The sequence below is a fragment of the Salvelinus sp. IW2-2015 genome, linkage group LG15, assembly GCF_002910315.2.
Source record: "Salvelinus sp. IW2-2015 linkage group LG15, ASM291031v2, whole genome shotgun sequence".
Classification (NCBI taxonomy): Eukaryota; Metazoa; Chordata; class Actinopteri; order Salmoniformes; family Salmonidae; genus Salvelinus; species Salvelinus sp. IW2-2015.
This window is the reverse complement of record NC_036855.1, coordinates 20919454-20927520: the sequence shown is the minus strand read 5'-3', so window position 1 is coordinate 20927520 and position 8067 is coordinate 20919454. Positions and strand designations below refer to the sequence as shown.

Here is an 8067-nt window from a genome sequence, read left to right as displayed (position 1 = left end):
ACAAAATTGGCTTATATAAATACTGAAAGCAAATGGCTGGCTAGGTAGCTATATTGTTGATTTGTTTGTTGCTACTTATTTATCTAACAACATTGTTAAAGTGGGAATATTAATTCCGCTTCAACAAATCGAAAGTGAAACGTCAGTTGCAAAACAACCATATTTTCACGATTTCTCTAATATCATCTAAATCAATAAATCATAGCACGTTTTTGGGCTCATTCGGTCATTCTTGCCTGTTAAAGTAGAATCCTGTTGAAAAAATATGTACAAAATACAATGTATTCTTTAACCTTTTACTACAGTGGGCTAAATCAGGGTCACACAGAGTGCTTCTTGGTAGTCTTTCTTGGTAAAAAAAAATCTACTTTGAAACAAAAGTATACACCTCACACACCTGGTTATGAGCTTAAACAAAAGAAGGCACCTGTACTATGTCAGATATAGAGTTGAAATGTATTTAATTTTGAGTTTGCATCCCAATATTACACTTTATATACATCACAGGAGACTGAAATATAACAAAACCGTTTAACATAGAAACACTGGATTGTTTTGTTTTTTAAGAATACTTAATCATTATGGAATTATTAACAATAACGTTCCACCAATGAGGCCACTAGAGGGCAATGTTGGTCATTTTAATGTAGAAACTATACATACGTTGTTGCTGCTTCCTGTTGTCATTGCTTTTTGATTTATGGCCGAGTGTCAAAAYACTGGTTTTAGATGTCCAAATTCATAATCAATATGCTGAAATAAGTCGTGCTATTTTGAAGACCAATACATACAAGTTACACACACGTGTCACGCTTGTATTCAGGTTACTTGTATTTTGCTAAATTAGTATCTTCTAAACTGCACACGCACCAATATTTACCAAGTGGTCACTCAAGACTGGAATTGATCAGCTTGTTCTACTGTAATCAATAACTTGCGTAAATGAATCCCTCACATCGATATTGTATTGAAATCAATGGAACTTGGACATGTACCGMTTGCGCTCTTCTACCAGACAAACATCGAATAACTTCGGTATACTACGTGTTTGTCGATAGACGACAAGCTGTRTTAGCCATATATCAAATTCTGTCTCTAGACTGTGAGAAAATTACTTGGGTAGATGGCCAATACTGACAACGAAACGCAACACTTTTTTGACTGGATAATTTCAACAAATCCCCACCGCACATCGGTTTCTAAATAGAGGCAGGGGTTGGCTTTCATTTGAATGATAGTTTAACTAAAGACAGTACAGTATGAAGGTAGGCAGACACTGCTTCTCCAAATAGAAATCCCCGATCACACTTGTAGGCGATGTCACCGCGACCTTGGCTAGCTAAACTCATGCGCAGAATCACATCATTGGGTCTAACGGTAGTCACGCGCAGAACTGCGCATGTGCATGCGTTCAAATGAAGGCACGCCTTTAACATAAAGTCGTTTTTGACAAAAATGAAAATGTGTCAGTTTGTCACTTTCAGGAGGTTGGAGTAATAACATGTTTAACTACTAAAGACATTGGTTCGAATCTAAATTGTGCCTTTAGATTTCGAGAAAATTAACAACTAAGGAATAATTTTTCACTTCACTCATTGACTTCTCTAACCCCAAACCCCAGCCTGGTCTGCTTGGTCTGCTTTGCAAGCGTTCCCTGAAGTCTCATGACGTAATAAAACAATTCCAATCAAAAACTATAGATAAGCTAAGCGATTTCAGTTTTTTTTTGTATGGGCTGTGTCTCAATCCACCACATCCGCCGATATCACCCTTCCGCATCTGGGGTGAAAGGTGGCAGATCTACAGAGGTGTTTGTCAGACAATGAAACATCCCAAAAATTGGTCTTCTCTAGAAGACGTCTGGTCTGTGGCTTATGAACAGTTTGGCCTACTATTATGACGCCTTTATAGAAAGTTCAGACTCTCACGAACATGATGGTGTTCTGCGTTGCGTCATGGGACTTGTCTGAAGTCAGTACAGCCGATCTACCAACTTTTGTCTGTGAATAATATGACCCCTCTATGGAAAGGTGAGTCTCTCATGAACATGTACGCCCACAAGGACGCTCACAAGGACGTCCACAAGCCTCACAAGACTAGTCTGAAGGTAGCTGGGTATCAGTTTTAAAAAATGAATGGAAGTATATATTGAGATAGTTTAGTGCCTAAAATAAGGGGTTAAATACATCCAATATATATATATTGGATGTATATATATATATATATATATATATATATATATATATATATATATATATACTATAACAAATTGCTGTAACAAATTGCTGTAGTTTTTACAGTAAAAACGCACAGTAATTCCCTGTTTTATCCATTAACGATATAATATTGTAGACTGCAATGCATCTTGGGTCGCTGAACGATTACAGTTTTTAACAGTGAATGTTACAGTAAATGTCACGCAAACAAAATACAGGCATGATGATTTACAGCTAATAACGGTTAGTCCTGCCCATTGGATTATGGGATTGCGCTGTCTTTTCAGGTGAATTCTTGTACAAGACCTCTACACTGAAGCAGCCATCAGGTGGGTTAAATCATATTTTACATTCAACAGCCATACAACGAGAAGACAATTTCTCACAAAGTTACGGCTCCCAATGAAAAATAGCCAACAGAATCACATAGCCTACTGTAAAGAATTGGCCATTTGGGTACATCATGCTTTCCACATGCCCGGGCAGTCTCGTCATGGAAGTGAACATCTGCAATTGCGGTCAGTAGGCTACATGACATTTGGTGAATTTTGACAGAACATTTAGCATCGGGAACCCATGTATCAGTTTGAAAACGTGAAGTGTCTTTGCGAGCCTTCAGTCGAAAACTGTTGCAATTAATAGTCTATTCCATGTTCTGTTTCCCCCCCCCAAAAAAATTGTATGTGAGTTAATAGCTAGCTGTGCCCTCTCTTAGCTAAATATTGAAACGTTGTTTGAATCAAGATGGAATAGGTTCTAGATATATTTTCGTTATGTCAGTTATGGCTTGATGGTTCAAATGTGTAATCAATCTGTCTGTCCGTTGGTGAGCTAGCTGCATTATAGCTTTCATTTGAGGTGAATTTAGGTGAACTATTCTCAGCCACGAATGTTAGCTTGCTATTCTGAATTTAATTGTTTATATAACTTGTATTTTGGGGATTTGGATTGTAGAAATAAGTACAGGCTACTGCAGCTTGAACTGAGACAGCTGATTTGTTTAGTTTTTTTATTACCCAGAATCAACCTTAGACAGTTAAAATGTTTCAGTGCAAATCGTGTATGCATGAATCTAATACAGTAGTATCATTCGTACAGCACATGAAACTTCATAAAAATGCACCCAATTGCTCTTTTAGTTGCTGCATGCCCAAATGCTCCCATGCATTCAGGCAATTTACTGCCTTTAAGTCTCCCTTATACAGAGACCACAAGGGATATTAAAGGTCTGTGAAAAGTGCTCAATTTCAACCAGCAGACAAAATGTTGATTTGCCCAATAGACATTTGTCAGTTCAGATGTTTACATTTGACTGAATTATTTCTCATTTGAAGGATAATTTGCAAGTGGGCAGAGAAATCAGTTGCCTTTTTATGGGATGTGAAAAAACATATGCTGTTAAATCTACATTTGCGTCTCATATATCCAGAACACACAAAAACAGCTGTTAAATCTACATTTGCGTCTCATATATCCAGAACACACAAAAATAGCTCTGTCAAACATGCATTTGAGACAGTGTTGGAAACACAAACTGAAAATCTTACTGAGACCCCTGGTGTGTCTACAGATAATGACTTTTCCGAGGACCTAGAAGCAGACGGCCCCATTGACAGTGTTGATGAAGCTCTCTTTTAAAAAAATCGTACACTGTTTTATTTAAAGCTTCAGGCAAAGTTATTGTTACCTGTCTCTGTCATTCAGTCTATTATTGAKGAATTTCAAGATATTCATGACCTTGGTCAATCACATCTTCTTTCAAAGCTCAAGGAGAGGTTGAGTGTACTTGGCATTCCGGAGAATGATATAAAACATGAAATCGAAGCGCTCCAAAGGAGGATCTTCTCAAGGCCTGTAATGGTTCTTTACGAACTATCTTTAAAAACACTTTCAATTATGTTGAACCTGTGCCCTTGTATTTAGGCACTAATGAATCTGGGAAAGAGTGCTTTGCCCAGTATGTCCCTATAAATAAAACACTTGGTGAATGGAAATTGCACAACTTTAAGAATCTACGTGGGACTCTAGCAGAGAGACACCAACTGTTCCAAGCCTATGTAAGTCCTGGCAGTTTATTTCCGCCTCACATTCAGGTAGAAAAGGGAACACATTTTTACGCCAGTGATTACAACAAGAAGATTGAGGATTCAGTCGCTGCATTTCACTTAAAATCTGACAACACAGTTGTTTCAAATGATATCYCTGTCAAATGCKCAAAGTACAGAAAGGGAATGTATGTTGGGAAAGACGAGGATGGATTGCAAATGGGTGAGATTAAGTTGATGCTGGTCCATTGCTCCATTCTGTTTTAGAGTTGCAGTAGGCTGTGCAGCTAGTTGATTTAGGTATTCACTGCCTTACAGGAGTAGCCCAGGACTCAAAATTGATCTGCATTAAGCATGAAGACCTTCTTGATTATTACCCCTTAGTAGAGTACAAGTTATTTGTCAAATCAATGATGATCCTTCATCATTCTTTCCCTTTGTTGTAGAGCCATGACAGCGCTAGGAGATGAGATAAGAGAGGCAGTATTGTCAGTACCTACCAGATTTGCCTGAGTAAACACTTTCATCCCTCCCGGACAAGCTAGCAAGTGTGGGAGTAGAGGGAAAGCCAGACCTTCAATTTCTTTAAGAAGAAGACCTATAGGAGCACATCAGACCAATACAATGCCGGAAGTTGCTAAATGCATTGAGATTTGAAGATATTACATTTTGCTAAAAGATTTACAAGTATTGTACAGTTCAGATGAAATGTTTGGAATTTTATTACTTTAGATTTCTGAGTTGAGCAACTATTTTACTTCCAGGACCAGCAAGGAGTGACAGCTGGTACCATCATGGATATATCAACATTTGAGTCATCAAGCCCTTCCCCTTCACAGTCATCCTCCACATCCAGCACAACCCGGTCAACAACCAGTATGACCGGTACCGTAGACCTGGCCATCTGGCCGGAGAACTTCACTGTCCCTTGGGGCAAGATGTCCATGAACCTGAGATCAGCCATCGCCAGAGGCAAACAGCCAACCCCGGGAGAACGAAGAGAGATGGTGAGAATTACAGTAGATGCAATGAGAGTTATTGAGCTTAATCCGACCAGAGCAGATTGCRGTACAATAGTACCCGAAAAGTTTCGCTGGCACAATGAAAGATGGCACTACAATTGGGAGTGGCTATGGATCCCTCTTAAATCAGATGAAAACACACGTTGAGCATAAGAATCGTGATAATCCTCTGGTACGGCTAAGAATGAGAAAAACACTCTCAGGCTCATCGACGTTAGTCAGTGCAAGAGGGTCAACTGACAAATATGGGTATGTAAGATGGCAGCCTGACTTTCCCACAGAAGAAACGGAAGAAACTTTGGAGGCAAAGCGTGAGGAAATGGAGCAGCTTTATTCCAGAGAAGGGCCGGCAGGAGGTGACAGAGTACAACTCTCGCAGCTCATGCAAGCAACATTTTACTTACAGCGCTGTGCCATCAACACTAGCCCAGCATCTAAACTAGCCGAGCTGAGGAGTAAGTGGCCATACCTTTTCACACAGAAGGAACTCTACAACCACTTCAAGTTACTGACAGATGTCTCAATCCTGGAAAGAATGTATGCAACGATGGCAGAAAAAGGAAAGATTATAATAGAATAACCAACAAATGAAGAGGTTCGGTACATCCTGTCAAGGTTTGAAAAGGGTGGAGCGACTGCAGTTGGCCCTTGTGTTGTCCTTCTGCTGATGGCCCATTTCAAAGAAAGGGCGGATGCATTCCTTCTACAGGCCGATGTGAGTTTTACATTCATCTGCATCTTATGCATGAGATAATAATGTTCTATGTGTTTTAMAAGTTTAAAATGATGATGTGCCAAATGTTCAAAATATGTGAATTGAAGTTATAGAATGTGTTGTTTTATATATTTCAGGTGTGATCAATTCCCCTGCTGGACTCACCAAGACTGATTGTTGAAGGTAGTGTATCCAATAAGACTTTCTGTGTGAGTAATTGTTTTTAGACAGTGCCTTACAATAGCAATGTTTCACAGAGGTAATTGTGAAACATAAATGTGATCTGATTTCAGGTGACACAATGACTGCTGCCCAATGGATGATAAGCATGGAGAAGGTGGTCATGATGTCGGTCCACTCCAACTTTGTGGCAGTGCTAGCAGCTTTTCTTGCCTCATTCTACATCTTCAATCTGCAGTACCAAGAGGAGGCTTCACTCACCCTGGAGTTCATCCAAAGGTAAACAAAAAGATGCTTCCTCTTTGGGAGAATTCCATGGTGGGGGGGGGGGCTTTAAACTTAAGCATTTTGTATCACAGCTTGGTTTGGCAGGTTCATTGAATCAAGATATGTTGACAAGTTTGAAAGGCTCCTTTGTCATAGCATAAACACATAATGTGAGGGCATTATTTGAACTGGGGACAATGTACAGAGGTAATGCAGCACACTTCAGACACTATTGAAGACATCAGGGGATCTAATCATCTTTCAAAAATGTTGTCTGGATGTGCTCTTTATTTTCACAGATGTTTTGCTGGAATCAATCCATCCACTGGCTCAAAGACCGCCACAGCAGAGGTTGTCAGCAAGAAAAGCGGGAAGGTAGTGGAGAAGAAGTGACACACAATTAATGTACATCTCCGTACTCTGCTCAGGAAGATAATGGACTTTGAACAGCTACAGGCTAGTTCCTCTTGGGCATACATTTAATGTATTTTAGTAAATTGTGACCTGCGCAAGTAAGTTTGGTTTGTAACTAGGGTTGACTTTTTTTGTGTGTTTTTACACCTTAAGTGTTTGAAAATTATCAAGTATGCCCTGAAATTGACACATTGTTGAGGAAGTAATGCTACTCTGTGTTTAACCTGGGAGTGAAGGTAATGACAAACCTCCTAAGAATAGGCCAGGCAGACATGTTGCACAAAACTCTGTTGAAAGTAGGCCTTAGTACAAAACAAGATACATTTTTTTCTTTTTTTGAGCGTAAAGCGAGGTAATGCGACTTTTGAGTTACCTGTGTCTGAAAGGTTATTTTTATTTCAAAAGCTAAGATACATACACTATACCAGTGCCTTTCTTATCTGTAATTCTGTCACTTTCTATGCTGGAACAGTTATACACATGCACCTTATTCAGGACCTTGATCTATTTTGAAGATTGATACATTTGAAACCTTTGACACATTTTACACCTTTTTGTTGAAAGAATTGGCTTTGCATCTGATTGCTGAATAGCCTTCTGACCAACTATCATTATTTTATGTTGCATAGAAGCTAGAATATCATTACACATTACACACATTTTTCAATTTGTAAAGGAAGATGTTTCTCAGTTTTGTAGATGGGGTGGTTGCATCCATCCTAACTAATGCTTGATTTTGTGAAGTTATGTCATACCAATACTGTTAAGATTAACAATTTTATTCTGTCCTGATTAATCATTTTCAGATGTACACTTTTTGCTAGGTGCTAGGGGAAAGGTATAGGTTTGTAAGTGAGGCGTTTGTGATGCGGCCGATTTGGCTACAGTTTATTGGTATTTCCCACCGAGCAACGGTGAAGTTGTACTATGGGAAATAATTGAATGTGTTTGTCACTTTGTTGGTTTGTTTACATTAAACCATGCTTAAGAACATATTATTTGTATTGTGTTTACTTGTTTTGGTAATGCGAATGTTTTAGAAGTGTACTGTACTATTGGCATATTTTATCTGTAAATGTCATATGTTACTGTAAAAGCACATACAACAGATTACTCGTTTTACAGCAAAAAAACGGTAAAATAAATTACAGTAATTTAACGGCAATTCGAGTTGCCAAGTAAATCCTGTACATTTCGTAGCTACAAGT

General features: G+C 38.8%; 1 pseudogene; it reads left to right on the top strand.

Moving 5' to 3' along the window:
• The first annotated feature begins 2047 nt into the window (after positions 1–2047).
• Positions 2048–7770, top strand: LOC111975072 (uncharacterized; annotated as a pseudogene).
• The last annotated feature ends 297 nt before the right edge of the window (positions 7771–8067 follow it).